Genomic DNA, 24,021 nt, shown 5'->3' on the forward strand with positions numbered 1-24,021 from the left:
TAACTAACCAAAACAGAAAACAGTCTATTACAAATTACAAAGAGACTGAGAAAGAAATTAGGAAATCAATAATAGCCAGGAACTGGAAATGTGTGCCTCAACAGAAAAAAAAATGGATAAAGATAATGTGTCCCATTTGCACAATGGAGTATTACTCAGCTATTAAAAATGAAATTAGCAGATTAAATGGATAGAACTGGAAAAAATCATCCTGATGAGTATTTATACCCTTAGATGTGGATGTTAGATGTTAACTCAATAATATCTAAGCTAAAAATCTGTAGAACCGAAAAATTAGGTACAGGAATTACATAAGGGTAATAGAACTGATAGTTATGAAGGGATGATCCTAGAATGGGAGAATCAAGTAAGGAAGAGGGGACAAAGGGAGGAATATTGGGAAAGACAACTGAAATTAAGGTGCAATTGAGGGGTAATATGGAAACCTAATAAAATAGAAGCTCCCCAAAATATATACACATATGACAGCAATATAAGTGACATCACCAACTAACAGGAGAGACAGAGCCCCTACTAGCCATCTCTTGTCACCCAATAAAGCTTCTAGTCCTATTGAGTTACACCTAATTGAATTATTGACCAAAGGGGTTCCATGGAAATCTCAAAACCACCCAGGCTGTCTAGGTTGCTCCTCACAAACTGACAGAGAGGGTTCATTGCCAGAGACAGTACCTAACAACTCACTGACTATGGAGAAGTCAAGCTGGTGCCTGCATACATAGGGCCTTCATCCTATGTTCGAAGGTCTTTGGTACAGGATTTTACTCTTCACATTCCCAAAAGAAAAACACAAACACCAGCCCAGCCACAAACCTTTGGATTCACAGTGGAGTCCTGCCAAGAATATAACCTGGTGCAATGCTGGCACAAGCTTGTACTAGAAACAACTTCTATCTCATTTGACTTAAGGCCCACTCCACAAGATGGAACCCATACATGGCACTGTTTGGGTGACCAACAACCTGAGACTAGTGACCTAGGGTAAAACCAAATATTAATATTCCAAAAACAGAAACAACAAAACTGAAGCAATAAAATGATTCCTAATGACATTCTGCTATACTCATAAATCAGTACCGTGCTCAGCCATCATCATAGAAGCTTCCCCTACAGCAGAACAAATAGAGACTCTTAGCCAGATAATGAGAGACTTTGGATCACGCAGCCCTTAAAGATATGTCTCCATCAAATTCCTTCCCTCAGTACTCATGAAACCCCATGGAAGAGGACACACACACACACACACACACACACACACACACACACACACACATAGATTGTTGAATTTTCTTCTCAAATACCCATGAAATTGATATTTTTTTCTTATTTGGAGTGAAAGAAATAAATCCACAGTAAAGATGCTGGCTAAAAATTTCTGCATCTCATATTAGCCACTGCTGGTATCCGGAGTGCTGAACTGCTGAGCTTTCCAATTAAAACTGAGGTGTACTCACTGTATGATAGCCCTCCCACTCCTTCAGGCATCAATATGAAATTAAAACTGGATGCTGAGAGCCGGGGTGCTTTCATCTAATGCCATCTGCATGGGTTGTTCGGTGCATGCTGATCTCATCTGAGCCTCTAGCAAAAGGCTGTCAAGAGATGCTAATGACCCCTTTATCCCACACTTAGCCCTCCTTCACAGAAAGCTACCTATGGGATTTCAGACAGCAAGCATAGCCACTGCTCTAATACTTTGTGCCAGTAATAAGTCAAGAGAAAACCACCAGGGAAACTGGTCCTTGGGTTGTTCATTCAAATGCACATTTGCTGGCTGCCAAGGTAAGAATGGATATTGTTCCTCTTAAGTCTGAGAATTCAAAGTGTAATGAGACAATATCTGCTGAGTTCCCCGTGGCCTTGTAGGGATGGAATGATAGGGTTCCTATTCCTGGGAAAAGGTCAGCAAGTGTTGGCCTCTGTGGGATGAGAAACCATGCCGGGAAGTTTGGTAAGGTAGAGCAGGTCAAGACCTGGAGACTTGGTGAGCACACACCTGAGGCTTAGGCGATTCCCAGATCCTTGCCAGACTCCTGACTTGGTACATGAGCCATGCTCCTCACATAAAAGAGATGTGACCAACATAGGCCCAAGACAGAGTTCTTCATGCTAATGAGGTACCTAGAGGCCCAGAGATCTTAGCCAATAAACTTCCCTTCCCAGACATTCCTCCCTACAAATGTTATTTAATCTCAGACTGACCCTGAGAAGTGGGTATGGTACAATATGCATCCATTTTCCACCATGAATAACCAATAAACTATTAAGAACCGTGGACTGTCTCTTTCATCAAAGATCTGCAGTGGGAAACCATGGAGAAGGCATTCGACTACAGAGCCTACAACCTAATTCTCCAGTGAGTAGATGGCCTCTCTCCACTCCAACATAACTTCCACCAATCTGCTTCTGTCAAGCCAAGGACAATCACCTTGTGAGACAAGCTGGAGCTCTGCTCCACACCCCACCCCACCCCACTCCACCCCACCCCCAAGTACCTGCCTAGATGCTGTGCCCAGTCTGCGGCACCTGATTCCATCCTCTGCTCTGCCACGACTCTGAGTGATGCTTGGATGTCCAAGAGTCTGAGAACCCTGATCCAGCTCTGGCTTTCCCACATCTCAGACTGAACTTTCCCATCCCTGGAGTGGTGTCTTGGCACTTCCCTACAACCTGGCAACTGCCCAGGCGTGGGGTGAGCACAGTCAAACTCCAAGAGGCAAGGGTCATGGAATGCTGATTCTTGGGATGGTCAAGAAAGAACCTGGAATAAATAACTGAATTGATATGCAAATAAAAACCTCGGCTTTTAGACTACATGAGATGAACTAGCAAAAAGTGACAGCAGTTCTTTCTTAGAATTTTTCTCTAGAGAGAGCTGAGCTGTCTGGAGATCTCTGGAGAGCAAAAACAGCTCTTCAAGATTTTTTCTAACAGGATTTTTTTTATTTTAGTTGGAAAATCCATGGAGAGTGAACACAGCTATCTCAGAATTTTTTATAACTCTTGTAGAATTTTTTTTTCCTAATAGGATTTCTGACCTTGGTTACTTAGATAGCTGACACAGCTCTTTTGGAATGTTTCCTAGCAGCATCCTGAGAAGACTGTCTGAATATCGAAACACAGCTCTTTTAGAATTTTTTCTTTCTGATTTTGATCAGAAAACCCAAAAATTACTTTTAAGATTTTTCTAACAAGATTCCTGACTTAGTCAGAAGATCCAAGAATTTTTCTATAGCAGTTTTTCTTTCTTTTTCTTTTTAGTTGGGTATTTTATGTATTTATATTTCAAATGTTACCTTCTTTCCCCCTCTCCCATTCCCCCTTCCCCTGCTTCTATGAAGATGCTCCCACTACCACCCACCCACTCCCACCTCAATGCCCTGCCATTACCCTACACAGAACGAAGGACTTCTCCTCCTATTAATGCCAGACAGTGCCATACTCTGATACACATGTGGCTGGAGCCGTGGCTCCCTCCATGTGTACTCTTTGGTTGGTGGTTTAGCCCCCGGGATCTCTGGAGGGGGTGTCTGGCTGGTTGATATTGTTGTTCTTCCTATGGTGTTGCAAATCCCTTCAACTCCTTCAATCCTCACTTCTCCATTGGAGTCCCTGTACTCAGTCTGGTGGTTAGCTGCAAGCATCCTCGTCTGTATCAGTAAGGCTCTGGCAGAGCCTCTCAGAAGAGAGCTATATCAGGCTCCTGTCAGCGTGCACTTCTTGGCATCCACAATAGTGTCTGGGTTTGGTAGATGCATATGGGATACATCCTCAGGTGGGGAAGTCTCTGGATGACCTTTCCTTCAGGATACATGCTCCACTATGTTCATAGCAGCCTTATTTATAATAGCCAGAAGCTGGAAAGAACCCAGATGTCCCTCAACAGAGGAATGGGTACAGGAAATGTGGTACATTTACACAACGGAGCACTAGTCAGCTATTAAAAACAATGACTTCATGAAATTCTTAGGCAAATGGATGGAACTAGAAATATCATCTTGAATGAGGTAACCCAGTTATAAAAGAGCACACATGGTATGCACTCACTGATAGCCCCAAAGCTCAGAATACCCAAGAAACAATTCACAGACCATATGAAGCTCAAGAAGGAAGACCAAGTATGGATGCTTCAGTTCTTCATAGAAGGGGGAACAAAATATTCAGAAGAGGAAATATAGGGACAAAAGGTACAGCAGCTTTTCTGACTTTGATTAGAAAGCCCGTGAGCTATCCAGAGAGCATTTAGAATTTTTACTAGCAGGTCTCAAGCTATGAGCTAGCTGCCTCAACCAGAGAGATTTTAGAATAGCAAGAAAAAGCTAGAGCAGAGCATAACACACACACACACACACACACACACACACACACACACACACACACTCCCCACAATCTGAAGAGCCATCTCAAGTGGAACATAGGCACCAGCTTGGACCCACAATTGGACTTTGAGTTGTTAGTTTCTGCCACTCCCAGACACCCCTTTTCTCGGAACCTGGACCAAGCTGAGACTGGTCCTTGACAAATATCCAAGTGGTTTAGAATGAATGGGCGTGAGGGACATATCCTAGGAGGAGATGAAGATTTTCCAGAGAGAGCACAGGCCAACAGTGACACTTGTGCTGTGTCTTAAGGAATTGGGAAGCTGGAACCTGTGGGGAGAAGGAATAGGAGCATGTACTTAAGTTAATTAGGGTGTGGGCCGCACGTGACTTTCTGGAGCCACTCTAAAAGAGTGCTCCAGGCTGGGTGGCTGAGACCAGCTTACTAACTTACAGCTCTAGAGACTGAAGTACATGAAGGCATGTAAGGGCTCTCATGGCCTCTAGAGATTTGCTAATGACTGTCAGAACTTCTTGGCTTATAAATGTATTCATTTAATGTCTACCTTTTATGTGGTGTGTGTGTGTGTGTGTGTGTGTGTGTGTGTGTGTGTGTGTGTTCTATATTTAAATTCCACTTCGATAGGAACACCAATCTTTCAAATTAGATGTTTACCCTACTCCAAAATATTTCACCTTAACGTAACTAATAACATCTCTAATCATGCCCTTTCTGATTAGTTCACATTCTAGAGTGCTGAGATCAGGACTACTTCATAAGAATTTCAGGAAAGACCCAGTGCAGTCTGTACAAAGCTGAAAGGGAGCACAGCAGCTATGCTCTTAAAGAGACACTATATGGAATGTTAGGAATGGCAGCAGAAATGGGAGATTAGATTTGAGGAAATTCTAGATCCATACTCAAGCACAGCAGGTTAAAGTATATCCTCAAATGTCCTGGGAAACATTATCACAAATGACAGGATAAATATTTGTGACTATGAAGATGATTCATTGGACAAACTTGAACGTATTTCACTGTGGCATAGCTTATTAGCTATTTTAATAAGGTAAGGTATTTTATAGAAGCACAAAGGTAAGAAAGAATATGCAAATACCCCATAATTTTTTATATCAAACAGATTTTAAGCAATCAGCCATTAAAAGCTAATGTTGGAGATATGGTCGTGTTCACTGCACACAGGTCTACCTCTCTCTTCACTCCCAGCTTGGAATCTTCATGCCTCTCCCGGCACCCCTCTGGTTGCAGTATTCACCATGAAATGTCTCTTAAACCCTTTGCTATCTCAAAGCGTCTTTCCTTGTAGCATCCTTGTAAACTTCAGTTAAATTTGTCTTCCTCTGACATTTCGCAATCACTGCCTGGATCATACAGCTTGACATTTGCATATGTGCTGGATTTCACTTGTAACCAATGTAGGAACATCGAATAAATGAGACTATAAATTTTTCCTGAACATTTGCTAATAGCATCCCATCAATCTCCAAGGGCACTGAGCACAAGGCTGAAGACACAGAAGTGGCTTGAGAAAATATACCATACAGGAAAGAAAAGGTTGCAACTCACGGGATTTCTCTAGCACATCCTTATGATACATACAAAATGGCAACAGAGCTGAATGTAGAGAAGTTTTTGAAAATATAAAAGTTGCATAATTTTCATGATGACCTCAACTGTAACTGTAAAAATAATTCCTAAGTGCAAGGAAGCCACTAAACTATTAGATAAACTCCCGCTCAGAGGAACTTATCATGCCTCTAAGCAGAATAGAGCTGTCCTAGACGAGAAATACCAGCAGACAAACAGCATCTACATATTTATAAAAAATGATGGTTCAGATTGTAGAGAGATTGGGAGCCAATTTATTTACATAAATGACTTCATTTCGCTTATCTAATAGCCCTTTCTGAACTATTCTTAAAATTATTTAATGAAATTCAGAAGGAAAGTTTATTTCCATTTGAGCCATAAATTAGTGTCATTTGCAGACTGCAGAATAGTCTGAGTTATTAAGTTGAAATTGCCAGTCTTAGGCCAATTTTCTGTGAAGATGTATCATTGCTTCTAAGTCTTCAGCATTGTACTCTCTGGCATTAATTATTAATTTGTCAGCCTGATGAACCACATTAAAGTTGAAAATAATTTATTTGAGAAAGCATTTATTTTTATGGACTTTTTCAAAAGTGGCATTAATCTATTCAGTTAATGTCAAGAATTTAGATCATAAAAGTCCTGAATGTTACCTCTGTAATCTCATAAATCACTCTTGTAATTTGTGATTTACATAAGATGAAGTAATAATTTAGCCAAAATATGCAGTCCATAATAATTTTGTTCAGAAAACGTGCATATCTACAAATCAAGAAGAAAGTAAATACAACATCTCTTGCACAGTCCTGTATGTCTGTCTGTCTGTCTGTCTGTCTTAGGGATAGTCCCTCCTTCAGTCATGCCTTTGACATCCGCTGACCTCTGCAGCGCATTCACCAGTCATGATAAACAATTACCCTAACTGGCAGCTTATTTTCACCTAGGCTTATTAGTGTTTCCCTTATGCCTAGCACTTGGACTCCCTGTATCCACTCATTTCCAAAGCACAATTTTTATTTGAAAATTGTAAAAAGTATACAAGGAAAACAACAAAATCAATGTCTCCTGTTAAATATCATCATGGGGATAGGAAAGAAAGCTTTGGGTCAAAGTCAAATCCTGCTACATATGGCTGCAAACACAACCTTCTAACCCTGCTTTTGCCAAGGATATAACTAGCAGGTGCTTGGTCCTAGTTCGCTGGTAAATAAATGAATAGTCATTATCATTTCCCTATATTCCCTGGATGTGCTCTTTTTTCTTCCTTTCTTCCTAAACCTTCCTACTGCAATCACTACTTACTTCCCTTTGCACTCCCAGTTCTGTAAGTACTGTGACATCCTCAGGCACTCCTACTGCCCTGTGTTATTCCTTACTCTTCTATTGTGGAGCTGTCTCTTCTTCCCATGTCAACTCTGGTGTTTGGGGAAAGCTTCCTGCCCCACACTCCCAAAGCCAAGTTCATCCTTTTATCCAGAATCACAGAAAACCACCAATTCTTCCTGTATATGAGCACAGTTAACGGTAAAGGATTAAAGTACAGAAAGTGAATAAATACACACAAAATAATCCATTCTAGGCGATGGAATTTAACAAAGGAAACACCGTGTGGGTAGGTTCAACTCACTTAGACAGATGTGATTTCTCTAGTTAGCCATTGCATTTGTGTGACCATTCTGGCAAATGCTACATCACCATAGAACCACTGTTTTCATATACCTATTTGTGATTTGACTGATGGAATATGTGAACTATTAAGCAACGTTCCCAGAGCTGTTCTCAGCCCTGACCAGGAAGAGAGATGAGGGAGATAATTTTATGTTCACTGCTATCCACACCCAGCATGAAAGGATCTTAGCCTAAGCACAATAAAAAATTCCCCACTTCCTATTTCCAAGTAAAGGTGACATGCTACTAGATAGACTCATAGGGAAGGAAAAAAACAGACTAACAAGGAGAGTGAGTTAAGGCAAAAGTGGAAGCAGAAACATATGAATAGACATTTAAAACAAACAAACAAACAAACAAACAAAAACCTCATCTCATGGTGCCTTGCCTGGTCTCTTTCCTATCTAGCTCCTATTTTGATCAGACTTAGAAAGCATTTGCCTATTTAAATCAGGATTTCAAATAAATGGCTCAGTAAGGCTAGAGAGATGACTGCTCCGTGTTTAAGAGCACTGGCTGCTCTTGCAGAGCATCTGGATTCAGTTCTCAGCATCTACACAGTCCTCACAACCATCTGTAACTCCAGTTCCAGCAGATCTGATGCCCTCTTCTGACTCCACATACTTGGTATGCATACAAACACTCATGCACATAAAAATTGGAAGTAAAAAAGAAATAAGTGGTTTTGTTCTACTGTATCGGGAAACACGGACATCCTAAGAAGTGGATTCACTCTAGCCATCTTCAGTCAACTGTTCTATTGTTTCCTTACACCATAGTAGGTTCTCTTGAAAAAAGCTTGGGATTCACTAGTGTTTTACATCAGTGCCCTGGATCCTCCCTCTCTTTAATATCCTTGTCAATAACTGTTCCTGTGGAGACTGTATTCATATCCATGCAAACCTCTTGGCTGCAGTATGAAACATTTGCATACCGAGTGCAATTTGCGCATTCCGTGTGCTCTAAGTAATCTCCCAAAAGAGGACACATGCCACACAAGGTTTTCATGTTTCAAGCAATATTATTAATGAACCAAAAATGCAGTAAAATAAAATATGTCACAAAAATTCCAATCCTAATTCTTTCAGGGTTGTTTTGTTCTAGGACTTCACTCACATGCATGACAGACGCTCACTAACTGAACCAGTTCCCCAGATTACAATTCTAGATTCTTTTCTTTGCAAGAACAGATTGTCCTTGGGTTATAGAACACAAAGCTCCAAGAGCTCTCTGCATCTGTCTTGAAGGGACAGGCAATATTCTTTCTTCTCACATATTTAAAGATAAGTAGAGTTAGAATTTCCAAGGCTTAAACTCACGTTATAGAGTAGAGATGGTGCTTGGTAGCAGCTAGGAATGGCCTGCTATGCTTTCCTTTCTTAACCCCAACCTATGAAGAAAAAGAAATAGCAAGTAACAATCTTGAATTCCACATTTCTACTGGTAGAAATCAAAGTTCAGGCATTTGACCAGCTCAGAGAATGGACTCAAAATTAAAATTGATTTTTCCTGCTTAACATCTACATTAAAAAGACAATAGTTTGTTGTTGTTTTAATCAACAAGGAAGGTACAAGTCTTCTAATAACAGGAAAGAATGTGTAAGTTCTGAATCAAAGAATAACACTTATTTGTTCATCCTTTATAAATACAGAGGTCTTCTCTATTCTTTATCTCAGTAAATTTCTATTATTAGGGTAAGAAACAGAGAGAGAGAGAGAGAGAGAGAGAGAGAGAGACAGAGACAGAGACACAGAGACAGAGACACAGAAACAGAGACAGAAGCAGAGAGAGAAGAGAGAAACAGAGAGAGACAGAGAAACAACAACAGAGAAAGACAGAGATAAATAGAGACTGAGAGACAGAGACTATAATTTCAAAAACATTTTCTTGTATTATCCCACCCCTGTAAAGTGATGAATTTCTATTCTACTAGAACTTATAAACACACCACAGAGACAAAGACAGACACTACCTCAGAGCAAATGACAGGAAAATAGTTTTCCAAGCAAATGGCCCGAAGAAGCAAGCTGGAGTAGTCATTCTAATATCAAATAAAATTGACTTTCAACCAAAAGTCATTAAAAAAGATAAGGAAGGACACTTCATATTCATCAAAGGAAAAATTCACCAAGATGAACTCTCAATCCTAAATATGCTCCAAATGCAAGGGCACGTACATTCATAAAAGAAACCTTACTAAAGCTCAAAGCACACATTGTACCTCCCACAATAATAGTAGGAGATTTCAACACCCCACTCTCATCAATGGACAGATCATGGAAACAGAAATTAAACAGAGACGTAGAGAAACTAACAGAAGTTATGAAGTTTAACAGATATTTATAGAACGGTCCATCCTAAAACAAAAGCATATACCTTCTTCTCAGCACCTCATGGAACCTTCTCCAAAACTGACCATATAATCAGTCACAAAACAAGCCTCAACAGATACAGGAAGATAGAAATAATCCCATGCATCCTATCAGATCACGACGCACTAAGACTAGTCTTCAATAACAACAAAAGTAACAGAAAGCCCACATATACATGGAAGTTGAACAGTGCTCTACTCAATGACAACTTGGTCAAGGAAGAAATAAAAAAGAAATTAAAGACTTCTTAGAATTTAATGAAAATGAAGATACAACATTCCCAAACTTATGGGACACAATGAAAATGGTACTAAGAGGAAAACTCATAGCTCTGAGTGCCTGCAAAAAGAAACAGGAGAGAGCACATGTCAGCAGCTTGACAACACACCTTAAAGCTCTAGAACAAAAAGAAATAAATAAACCCAGGAGGAGTAGAAGGCAGGAAATAATCTAACTCAGAGCTGAAGTCAACCAAGTAGAAATGAAAAGGACTACACAAAGAATCAACAAAAGCAGGAGCTGGTACTTTGAGAAAATGAACAAGATGGATAAACCCTTAGCCAGACTAATCAGAGGTCACAGAGAGTATATCCAAATTAAGAAAATCAGAAATGAAAAGGGAGACACAACAACAGAATTTGAAGAAATTAAAAAATCACCAGATCCTACTACAAAAGCCTATATTCAACAAAACTGGAAAATCTGGAGGAAATGGACAATTTTCTAGACAGATACCACGTACCAAAGTTAAATCAGGAACAAATAAACCATCTAAACAAGCCCATAACCTCTAAAGAAATAGAAGCAGTTATTAAAAGTCTCCCAACCAAAAAAAAAAAAAAAAAGCCCAGGTCCAGATGGGTTCAGTGAAGAATTCTATCAGAACTTCATAGAAGACCTCATACCAATACTGTCCAAACCATTCCACAAAATAAAAACAGACAGAGCACTACCATATTCCTTCTATGAAGCCACGATTATTTTATATCAAAACCACACAAAGACCCAACAAAGAAAGAGAACTTCAGACCAATTTCCCTTATGAATATTGACGCAAAAATACTCAATAAAATTCTTGCAAACCGAATCCAAGATCATCCATCATAATCAAGTAGGCTTCATTCTAGAGATGCAAGGATGGTTTAAAATACCAAAATCTATCAATATAATCCACTATATAAAGAAACTCAAATATAAGAACCTCATCTCATTAGATGCTGAGAAAGCACTTGACAAAATTTAACACCCCTTCATGATAAAAGTCCTGGAAAGAATAGGAATTCAAGGCCCATATCTAAACATAATAAAAAGCAACATACAGCAAACCAGTAGCTAACATCAAACTAAATGGGGAGAAACTTGAAGCAATCCCACTAAAATCAGGGACTAGAGAAGACTGTCCACTCTCTCCCTACTTATTCAATATAGTTCTCGAAGTCCTAGCCAGAGCAATCAGACAGTGAAAGGAGGACAAAGGGATACAAATTGGAAGGGAAGAAATCAAAATATCACTATTTGCAGATGATATGATAGTGTACCTAAGTAATCCCAAAAGTTCCACCAGAGAACTACTTAACCTGATAAACAACTTCAGCAAAGTGTCAAGGTATAAAATTAATTCAAACAAATCAGTAACCTTCCTCTACTCAAAGGATAAACAGACTGAATAAGAAATTAAGGAAATGACATCCTTCACAATAGTCCCAAATAACATAAAATATATTGGTGTGACTTTAACCAAGCAAATGAAATATCTGTATGACAAGAACTTCAAATCTCTGGAGAAAGAAATTGAGGAAGATCTCAGAAGATGGAAAGATCTTCCACGCTCATGGATTGGCAGGATTAATATAGTAAAGATGGCCATTTTGCGAAAAGCAATCTACAGATTCAATGCAATCCCCATCAAAATTCTTACTCACTTCTTTATAGAGATAGAAAGAGCAATTTGCAAATTTATTTGGAATAACAAAAAAGCCAGGATAGCGAAAATTATACTCAACAATAAAAGAACTCCCGGGGGAATCACCATCCCTGACTCCAAGCAGTATTGCAGAGCAATAGTCATAAAAACTGTATGGAATTGGCACAGCGACAGGCAGGTAGATCAGTGAAACAGAAATGAAGACCCAGAAATGAACCCACACACTTATAGCCACGTGGTCTTTGACAAAGGAGCTAAAACCATCCAATGGAAAAAAGATAGCATTTTCAACAAATGGTGCTTGTTCAACTGGAGGTCAGCATGTAGAAGAATGCAAATTGATCCATTCTTATCACCTACAAAGCTTAAGTCCAAGTGGATCAAAAACCTCCACATCAAACCAGATGCATTCAAACTAATGGAAGAAAAAGTGGGGAAGAATCTCGAACACATGGGCACTGGGGAAATTTTCCTGAACAAAACACCAATGGCTTATGCTCTAAGATCAAGAATTGACAAATGGGACCTCATAAAACTGTAAAGCTTTTGTAAAGCAAAAGACACTGTCATTAGGACAAAATGGCAACCAACAGATTGGGAAAATATCTTTACCAATCCTACATCTGATAGAGGGCTAATATCCAAATTATACAAAGAACTCAAGAAGTTAGGCTCCAGAGAGCCAAATAACTCTATTAAAAAATGGGGTTCAGAGCTAAACAAAGAATTCACAGCTGAGGAATGCCAAATGGCCGAGAAACACCTAAAGAAATGTTCAACATCCTTAGTCATAAGGGAAATGCAAATCAAAACAACCCTGAAATTTCACCTCACACCAGTGAGAATGGCTAAGATCAAAAACTGAGGTGACAGCAAATGCTGGTGAGGATGTGGAGAAAGAGGAACACTCCTCCATTGTTGGTGGGATTGCAGACTGGTACAACCATTCTGGAAATCAGTCTGGAGGTTCCTCAGAAAATTGGACATAGTGCTACCTGATGACCCAGCTATACCTCTCTTGGGCATATACCCAAAAGATGCCCCAACATATAAAAAAGACACGTACTCCACTATGTTCATAGCAGCCTTATTTATAATAGCCAGAAGCTGGAAAGAACCCAGATGCCCTTCGACAGAGGAATGGATACAGAAAATGTGGTACATCTACACAATGGAATACTACTCAGCTATCAAAAACAATGAGTTCATGAAATTCCTAGGCAAACGGAATGAACTAGAAAATATCATCCTGAGTGAGGTTACTCAATCACAGAACACCACACTTGGTATGTACTCATTGATACGTGGATATTAGCCAAAAAGCTCGAATTACCCAAGATGCAATCCACAGACCACAGGAAGCTTAAGAAGAAGGGTGACCAAAATGCAGATGCTCCCACATCTTTTTAAAATTCATAGGAGGGGATATGGAAGCAAAGTTTAGAGCAACGACTCAAGGAATGGCCATTCAGAGCCTGACACACACACACACACACACACACACACACACACACACACACACACACACACATATATATATATATATATATGTATATATATATATATATATATATATATATACACAGCCACCAAAACTAGATAAAATTGCTGAAGCTAAAAAATGCATGTGGAAAAGGACTGGATATAGATCTCCCCTGAGAGACACATCCAGAGCATGTCCAATACGGAGGTCAATGCTAGCAGCAAACCACCAAACGGAGAATAGGACCCCCTTGTGGGGAATTAGAGGAAGTATTCAAAGAGGTGAAGGAGCTTGCAATCCCATAAAAACAACAATGCCCACCAAACAGAGCTTCCAGGGACTAAACCACTACTGAAAGACTATACATGACTGACCCAGGGCTCCAACTGCATAGGTAGCAGTGAATAGTCTTGTTGGGGCACCAATGGAAGGGAAAGCCCTTGGTCTTGCCAAGGTTGGACCCCCAGTGCAGGGGAACATGGGGGAGGGCAATAAGGGAGATGTATAGGGGGAATACCCGTATGGGGGAGGGGGCGGGGGAAGGGAGGGAATGGGGGCTTATGGACAGGAAACCTGGAAGGGGAATAACCTTGGAAATGTAAGTAAAGAAATATATAGTAAAAAATTAAAGAAAAACAAAACAAAAAGCTCATGATATGGTTTATTTTGTTTGTTTCTCAACGGAAGAGATATAAACGAACCACATGAGTATATGAAGTTCCGAATATGGAGAAAGGGAAGCCAGCACTATGGTTGGGGAGGGGTCCTATCAGGAGGATGGGTTTGGAGCCCACAAGGGAAATGGAAAGAGTGTCCCTGTCAGAAAAGCCACAGCACACATTAACCACCCTAGACCTGAGAGTATAAAGAGGCAAAAAAAAAAAAAAAAAGGCAAAGAGCAGTGAGCATTTCCTATACAGCAACTACCTACCAGGATATGCTTTCCCAGTGTAACAGTTAAGGTGGAACAGAATGAAAGTGTAGGAGTGGAGACTTCCATGTTTCTCACCCATCGCTCTTACTTTACGGTTTCATGAGCCAGGGACATAAGGAGGTGGCTGAGAGCTAAGATCTAAATAGGATTCCCAAACAGCCATTAGGGTTGTGGGTGAGGTGTCCTCCTAGCAAAGCCAGTGGAACGCACAGCCTCGGCAGAGAGGATACATATTCAAGATGTACCTGTATCTTATCAGTAGGCACAGAGGCAATGAAATAGTGCCCAGGGGCACCCATTGTGTAACTCAGGAAGAGGTCACTAAGCACCCACAGACATGCTGTTCCTCACCAGGGGCGCAGGGTTACCCTGTATGAAGATGAGCTACATTGGAAGAGCAAGCGCTGGTTGTGGCTTTAGGCAGCCACCATCACTTGCGTTTTGGGGGAGAGCAAAGGACAGTAGAGGAGTAGTAGAGCTTTTTAGAGGGAAAAGGGAAAAAATACGAAATATGACAAAATTGGAGTCATTGGAAGCTGCAGGTGATCTGACTAGAAATGGGCAACCTCGTGGAATTGGTCACAATACAGAAGTCTGGCTTTCTTTGACCTTCTGGTGAAATTGATACACTAATTATTAACCTTTGGTTATCGATAGATTGACACACTGTAGGCTCCGGAGTTGCTAGTAGAGAAAGAAATCCATCTTCCCACAAATCTGATCTACAGCAGGGGACTTTCCTGGGTGTTTATTGCATGTGAGGGTTTGTTTTCCTGTCCAGGTTGCTACTATGTATGTCTGAGCTCTGGATTAACAAAGGAGCAGGCCAACGCCCACTTGCATGCTCAGTTTATCTCAGTGCACACAAATGTCTCCTGTCACTTAAGTGGCACGTTAGAAATGGGGAGGAAATCTCAAGAGAAAATAAATAGCTCCTTTGGAAGGTTCAGAGTTTTAAAGTGGTTGAATGTCAGAGTAGCCTGGGAGAGAGGAATTGGTTTAATAGCAAGATTAGCCTTCAACTTGTTTCTGCTAGCAGGAGTATCGAAACAACCAAGGCAGGAAAAAACGCATTCGCCAAGTTTGGAATGTGTGATTTTTACCCTATTAACATGATTATTACATATAATTTGCAAATGAGGAATCTGACACTCAGACATTTTCAAAAAAATGACCACTATCAAAATCAATATTGCAGTGTGCTACATTGTAAGAATCTCACAGGTTCTACCAGAGACACTTAGAGAAAATGGAAGGTATTCTGAGGGCCAAGCCCCAGGCAAACAAGGCAGACCCTATAAGTTACAGTCATTTGGTGATGTGAGGAAAATGCCTGTCCATCCCTACAGAAACTCAGGGGTGTTTTTCCCAGTGTTGTCAGATTCAGATATTATAGTCCATTGTTCCCATAAGAATAAAGACATAGCAACAAAGAGTTCTCAATGTGTAAAATCCTGAATTTGAAGTACAAACCCACTGGGATTAGGTGATACAAACTGAATTAGATACTTGATCAGAGAAGTTTTAATTACAGTTTGGTAGCACATATCCAAGGAATCTGTTGAAGATTCATGTTCACAGAGGCCTGGGCTCACATAAAGCCCCAGCCTCACACACTGCCCCAAGGCTGCTTCTACACAATGCTACCTTCGTGGCCCTGCCTTTTCACTCTGGCCTCAAGTGCCAAAGCTGTGGAAATGGAGGTCAGGTAACTAAAAGAAGGAAGATTGCCATGGGCTTGCGGTGATAAGTTAACCCATAAATGAGGAGGGAAGAGATCACATGAAGCACCTGCAAATGCTGAATGAACCTTGTGAATCTTGATAATACACATTGAATATTAAATATTTAATGTTTGTTTTAAACAAACCACTGGAATTCTAATCATTTAAAGGTTCTCTTAAGCCACCCTCCTCTCTGACAGCCACATTTTCAAATGTTCAAACCCAGAAAGTGACTATGTCTTCTACATTCCATATTCATAATACAATAGAGAATCAGAGTAATTCTAGGGTAGATTTTCTTCATTCAATAATTGCCCTATTTCTTTGGAAAATAATGACTCTCAATTATTCTAGTGCAAGATGTATTCATTTTAGTACATTATCTAAATTTGTGTAGATATTACAGGGTTTTATGTAGCCCCTGCTAAGAACAAAAAAATGCTCCCATTTTTCTCAATTATGCTTTTTTATATTACTTTGTGTATATAAATGACATTTTTCACAGTCTTTTATTCATTACAAAATATGTATCATGCAGCTCTTACACATGATGCACATTAATGAACAGCCATAGTTTTTGCTACATTGGGAAAGTCTTCCTGTTTGGTTTTGAAGTCTCTCCCGGTCTCTGTTTCTACTTCGACAACACAAGGATGAAGCAAGAGGATGTAGACCGGGTTGGGGATTAAGCTCAGTAGTAGAGCGCTTGCCTAGCAAGCTCAGGGCCCTGGGTTCGGTCCCCAGCTCTGGAAAAAAAAAGAGGATGTAGACCAGCTGAAGGACAGAGATGTGCGTGTAGGGATAGGAAACGCTCTTCTTTGTACTCATGAGTAGAAGATCGGGACAGGAAAGTAGATTTATCCACTAGAATCTCAACAAAGATACTCAGAGAAACGGTATTTTGGACTACTTCACAAAAGTGTTCCCTTAAAATGTTGTATACTGCATATTCATTGTATGAAAATCGTCATGAGTTCTGTGAATTATTATAATTTCATTATGTGGAAAATCAGTGTTTCGCAGGAAAATAAGTTGAAACAAGGAAAGAGCCTGTTAGTGTGGGGGTAGGAGGACTAGGAGACAAGGAAGATAATTTATTCTTATTATGGATGCTTTGTTTTTACTCAAAATCAGAGTGCAGCGGGATGATAAATAAATAGAAAAGATTTACTAATAACGATGGTTTCTAAGAACAATTAGGATTGTTTTGTTTTCAATTTCCTGAATGAGTTTTACCTTGGGACTATTGATTTGTTGAACTAGGGAGATAGATGCTTGTCCCAGATTATTTTTTACATTATACCTCTAAGCCAAGACACATTCCGTATGTCCTAGCATCTGGATATGATCTCATTATTATGTCCTGCTTTTAATTTTGATCTCTTTCACTCCTCCCCCAAATTCCCTAAACCCTCTACTGTTCCCTAGCTTTTTCTTATGACAAGCATAACATGATGATATAGAAACTTTTTTTGAAAGGAGTGTACAAATAGATTTATGTGTCTGAAAAATGAGAAAATTCCAGGGTATTTATTTTATAAGTATAAAAGCAACTTAAAATTCTAGAGGAAAAGGCAAACTTCAATTCTTTCTGCTGACCTGGAGAAGGTGGGTCTACATTTCTCTCCATACCTGGGACATTCGGTTTGACTTGCTGCATCCACTGTATGGAATAAAGGGTAACGTGGCCTGATGTATAAACAAATTTAATCTAGCCTGACTATAGATTCATAGCAAACTACCATATCTGCCAACCACAAAAGCCAAACATTAGCCAGTCTCAAGTTTCCAAATGATCAGATGATGTTCATGTAAGATAATTGCTAACTGCAGTTACTTGGGTTACTCCTACCTGACAATCCCTTCTCTCTAGCTATAAATATGCACATGTAGTGGAACAGAACATTTTGTACCATCATTCTTTAGAATCTTTGTCTTATTCTAGAAAAATATTTAGCCTGGAGATGGCTCAATGGTTAAGAACACTGACTGCAAAGAACCTAAGTTTGATTCCTAGCCCTGTAGGACAGCTAACTACCATCCGTAACTCCAGCTCCCAGGGATCTGATGCTCACTTCTGGCCTTTTCAGATACTGAATGCACATGGTTCTTATACAGCCACACAGATACATACATAAACACTAAAAAAAAACCCTAGAGATATATTTCTATTAATTCAGAAAATAGAACAATTGATCCTTTTATTTTCTGAAAGTCTATACCCTATACCCACAAGAAACCACTTTACAAGCCCATAGTGGGTCGAAGATGTCGAATTCTTCTGGGGAATGTGTTAAAGGGGGCCTATATGCCCATCACTAGTTAAACACATACAGACTATTTTTTTTTTATGTGTATTCTTTGATGTGCGGGTGGGATGTTCTATATATGTCTCTTAGGTCCATTGATGCCAATTAACTTGTACATTTTTCCATTTACTTTGTGTCTGAAGGGTATTGAACTCAACAACTACCAACAAATTAGAGATAGTTTGTCATTGTAAATCTAATGGTGTCTCATTTTTTTTTATTATTAACTTGAGTATTTCTTATATACATTTCGAGTGTTATTCCCTTTCCCGGTTTCCGGGCAAACATCCCCCTCCCCCCTCCCCTTCCTTATGGGTGTTCCCATCCCAACCCTCCCCCCATTGCCGCCCTCCCCCCATAGACTAGTTCACTGGGGGTTCAGTCTTAGCAGGACCCAGGGCTTCCCCTTCCACTGGTGCTCTTACTAGGATATTCATTGCTACCTATGAGGTCAGAGTCCAGGGTCAGTCCATGTATAGTCTTTAGGTAGTGGCTTAGTCCCTGGAAGCTCTGGTTGCTTGGCATTGTTGTACTTTTGGGGTCTCGAGCCCCTTCAAGCTCTTCCAGTTCTTTCTCTGATTCCTTCAATAGGGGACCTATTCTCAGTTCAGTGGTTTGCTGCTGGCATTCGCCTCTATATTTGCTGTATTCTGGCTGTGTCTCTCAGGAGCGATCTACATCCGGCTCCTGTCGGTCTGCACTTCTTTGCTTCATCCATCTTGTCTAATTGGGTGGCTGTATATGTATGGGCCACATGTGGGGCAGGCTCTGAATGGGTGTTCCTTCAGTCTCTGTTTTAATCTTTGCCTCTCCCTTCCCTGCCAAGGGTATTCTTTTTCCTCATTTAAAGAAGGAGTGAAGCATTCACATTTTGATCATCTGTCTTGAGTTTCGTTTGTTCTAGGGATCTAGGGTAATTCAAGCATTTGGGCTAATAGCCACTTATCAATGAGTGCATACCATGTATGTCTTTCTGTGATTGGGTTAGCTCACTCAGGATGATATTTTCCAGTTCCAACCATTTGCCTACGAATTTCATAAACTCGTTGTTTTTGATAGCTGAGTAATATTCCATTGTGTAGATGTACCACATTTTCTGTATCCATTCCTCTGTTGAAGGGCATCTGGGTTCTTTCCAGCTTCTGGCTATTATAAATAAGGCTGCGATGAACATAGTGGAGCACGTGTCTCTTTTATATGTTGAGGCATCTTTTGGGTATATGCCCAAGAGAGGTATAGCTGGATCATCAGGCAGTTCAATGTCCAATTTTCTGAGGAACCTCCAGACTGATTTCCAGAATGGTTTTACCAGTCTGCAATCCCACCAACAATGGAGGAGTGTTCCTCTTTCTCCACATCCTCGCCAGCATCTGCTGTCACCTGAGTTTTTGATCTTAGCCATTCTCACTGGTGTGAGGTGAAATCTCAGGGTTGTTTTGATTTGCATTTCCCTTATGACTAAAGATGTTGAACATTTCTTTAGGTGTTTCTCAGCCATTCGGCATTCCTCAGCTGTGAATTCTTTGTTTAGCTCTGAACCCCATTTTTTAATAGGGTTATTTGTTTCCCTGCGGTCTAACTTCTTGAGTTCTTTGTATATTTTGGATATAAGGCCTCTATCTGTTGTAGGATTGGTAAAGATCTTTTCCCAATCTGTTGGTTGCCGTTTTGTCCTAACCACCGTGTCCTTTGCCTTACAGAAGCTTTGCAGTTTTATGAGATCCCATTTGTCGATTCTTGATCTTAGAGCATAAGCCATTGGTGTTTTGTTCAGGAAATTTTTTCCAGTGCCCATGTGTTCCAGATGCTTCCCTAGTTTTTCTTCTATTAGTTTGAGTGTGTCTGGTTTGATGTGGAGGTCCTTGATCCACTTGGACTTAAGCTTTGTACAGGGTGATAAGCATGGATCGATCTGCATTCTTCTCCATGTTGCCCTCCAGTTGAACCAGCACCATTTGCTGAAAATGCTATCTTTTTTCCATTGGATGGTTTTGGCTCCTTTGTCAAAAATCAAGTGACCATAGGTGTGTGGGTTCATTTCTGGGTCTTCAATTCTATTCCATTGGTCTATCTGTCTGTCTCTGTACCAATACCATGCAGTTTTTATCACTATTGCTCTGTAATACTGCTTGAGTTCAGGGATAGTGATTCCCCCTGAAGTCCTTTTATTGTTGAGGATAGCTTTAGCTATCCTGGGTTTTTTGTTATTCCAGATGAATTTGCAAATTGTTCTGTCTAACTCTTTGAAGAATTGGATTGGTATTTTGATGGGGATTGCATTGAATCTGTAGATTGCTTTTGGTAAAATGGCCATTTTTACTATATTAATCCTGCCAATCCATGAGCATGGGAGATCTTTCCATCTTCTGAGGTCTTCTTCAATTTCTTTCCTCAGTGTCTTGAAGTTCTTATTGTACAGATCTTTTACTTGCTTGGTTAAAGTCACACTGAGGTACTTTATATTATTTGGGTCTATTATGAAGGGTGTTGTTTCCCTAATTTCTTTCTCGGCTTGTTTCTCTTTTGTATAGAGGAAGGCAACTGATTTATTTGAGTTAATTTTATACCCAGCCACTTTGCTGAAGTTGTTTATCAGCTTTAGTAGTTCTCTGGTGGAACTTTTGGGATCACTGAAATATACTATCATGTCATCTGCAAATAGTGATATTTTGACCTCTTCTTTTCCGATCTGTATCCCCTTGATCTCCTTTTGTTGTCTGATTGCTCTGGCTAGAACTTCAAGAACTATATTGAATAAGTAGGGAGAGAGTGGGCAGCCTTGTCTAGTCCCTGATTTTAGTGGGATTGCTTCAAGTTTCTCTCCATTTAGTTTAATGTTAGCAACTGGTTTGCTGTATATGGCTTTTACTATGTTTAGGTATGGGCCTTGAATTCCTATTCTTTCCAGGACTTTTATCATGAAGGGGTGTTGAATTTTGTCAAATGCTTTCTCAGCATCTAATGAAATGATCATGTGGATTGTTCTTTCAGTTTGTTTATATGATGGATCACGTTGATGGTTTTCCGTATATTAAACCATCCCTGCATGCCGGGGATGAAGCCTACTTGATCATGGTGGATGATTGTTTTGATGTGCTCTTGAATTCGGTTTGCCAGAATTTTATTGAGTATTTTTGCGTCGATATTCATAAGGGAAATTGGTCTGAAGTTCTCTTTCTTTGTTGTGTCTTTGTGTGGTTTAGGTATAAGAGTAATTGTGGCTTCGTAGAAGGAATTCGGTAGGGCTCCATCTGTTTCAATTTTGTGCAATAGTTTGGATAATATTGGTATGAGGTCTTTTATGAAGGTTTGATAGAATTCTGCCCTAAACCCGTCTGGACCTAGGCTCTTTTTGGTTGGGAGACCTTTAATGACTGCTTCTATTAACTTAGGAGTTATGGGGTTGTTTAACTGGTTTATCTGTTCCTGATTTAACTTCGATACCTGGTATCTGTCTAGGAAATTGTCCATTTCCTGAATATTTTCAAATTTTGTTGAATATAGGTTTTTACAGTAAGATCTGATGATTTTTTGAATTTCCTCCGAATCTGTAGTTATGTCTCCCTTTTCATTTCTGATTTTGTTAATTTGGACACACTCTCTGTGTCCTCTCGTTAGTCTGGCTAAGGGTTTATCTATCTTGTTGATTTTCTCAAAGAACCAACTTTTGGTTCTGTTGATTCTTTCTATGGTCCTTTTTGTTTCTACTTGGTTGATTTCAGCTCTGAGTTTGATTATTTCCTGCCTTCTACTCCTCCTGGGTGTATTTGCTTCTTTTTCTTCTAGAGCTTTTAGGTGTGCTGTCAAGCTGCTGACATATGCTCTTTCCTGTTTCTTTCTGCAGGCACTCAGCGCTATGAGTTTTCCTCTTAGCACAGCTTTCATTGTGTCCCATAAGTTTGGGTATGTTGTATCTTCATTTTCATTAAGTTCTAAAAAGTTTTTAATTTCTTTCTTTATTTCTTCCTTGACCAGGTTATCATTGAGTAGAGCATTGTTCAATTTCCACGTATATGTGGGCATTCTTCCCTTATTGTTATTGAAGACCAGTTTTAGGCCGTGGTGGTCCGATAGCACGCATGGGATTATCTCTATCTTTCTGTACCTGTTGAGGCCCGTTTTTTGACCAATTATATGGTCAATTTTGGAGAAAGTACCATGAGGAGCTGAGAAGAAGGTATATCCTTTTGCTTTAGGATAGAATGTTCTATAAATATCCATTAAGTCCATTTGGCTCATGACTTCTCTTAGTCTGTCGACATCACTGTTTAATTTCTGTTTCCATGATCTGTCCATTGATGAGAGTGGGGTGTTGAAGTCTCCCACTATTATTGTGTGAGGTGCAATGTGTGTTTTGAGCTTCAGTAAGGTTTCTTTTACGTATGTAGGTGCCCTTGTATTTGGGGCATAGATATTTAGGATTGAGAGTTCATCTTGGTGGATTTTTCCTTTGATGAATATGAAGTGTCCTTCCTTATCTTTTTTGATGACTTTTAGTTGGAAATTGATTTTATTTGATATTAGAATGGCTACTCCAGCTTGCTTCTTCTGACCATTTGCTTGGAAAGTTGTTTTCCAGCCTTTCACTCTGAGGTAGTGTCTGTCTTTGTCTCTGAGGTGTGTTTCCTGTAGGCAGCAGAATGCAGGGTCCTCATTGCGTATCCAGTTTGTTAATCTATGTCTTTTTATTGGGGAGTTGAGGCCATTGATATTGAGAGATATTAAGGAGTAGTGATTATTGCTTCCCTTTATATTCATATTTGGATGTGAGGTTATGTTTGTGTGCTTTCATTCTCTTTGTTTTGTTGCCAAGACGATTAGTTTCTTGCTTCTTCTAGGGTATAGCTTGCCTCCTTATGTTGGGCTTTACCATTTATTATCCTTTGTAGTGCTGGATTTGTAGAAAGATATTGTGTAAATTTGGTTTTGTCATGGAATATCTTGGTTTCTCCATCTATGTTAATTGAGAGTTTTGCTGGATACAGTAACCTGGGCTGGCATTTGTGTTCTCTTAGGGTCTGTATGACATCAGTCCAGGATCTTCTGGCCTTCATAGTTTCTGGCGAGAAGTCTGGTGTGATTCTGATAGGTCTCCCTTTATATGTTACTTGACCTTTTTCCCTTACTGCTTTTAATATTCTTTCTTTATTTTGTGCGTTTGGTGTTTTGACAATTATGTGACGGGAGGTGATTCTTTTCTGGTCCAATCTTTTTGGAGTTCTGTAGGCTTCTTGTATGCCTATGGGTATCTCTTTTTTTAGGTTAGGGAAGTTTTCTTCTATGATTTTGTTGAAGATATTTACTGGTCCTTTGAGCTGGGAGTCTTCACTCTCTTCTATACCTATTATCCTTAGGTTTGATCTTCTCATTGAGTCCTGGATTTCCTGTATGTTTTGGACCAGTAGCTTTTTCCGCTTTACATTATCTTTGACAGTTGAGTCAATGATTTCTATGGAATCTTCTGCTCCTGAGATTCTCTCTTCCATCTCTTGAATTCTGTTGGTGAGGCTTGTATCTACAGCTCCTTGTCTTTTCTTTTGGTTTTGTATATCCAGGGTTGTTTCCATGTGTTCTTTCTTGATTGCTTCTATTTCCATTTTTAATTCCTTCAACTGTTTGATTGTGTTTTCCTGGCATTCTTTCAGGGATTTTTG

This window comes from Rattus norvegicus, chromosome 2 (genome assembly GCF_021556685.1).
Source record: "Rattus norvegicus strain SHRSP/BbbUtx chromosome 2, alternate assembly SHRSP_T2T, whole genome shotgun sequence".
NCBI lineage: Eukaryota > Metazoa > Chordata > Mammalia > Rodentia > Muridae > Rattus > Rattus norvegicus.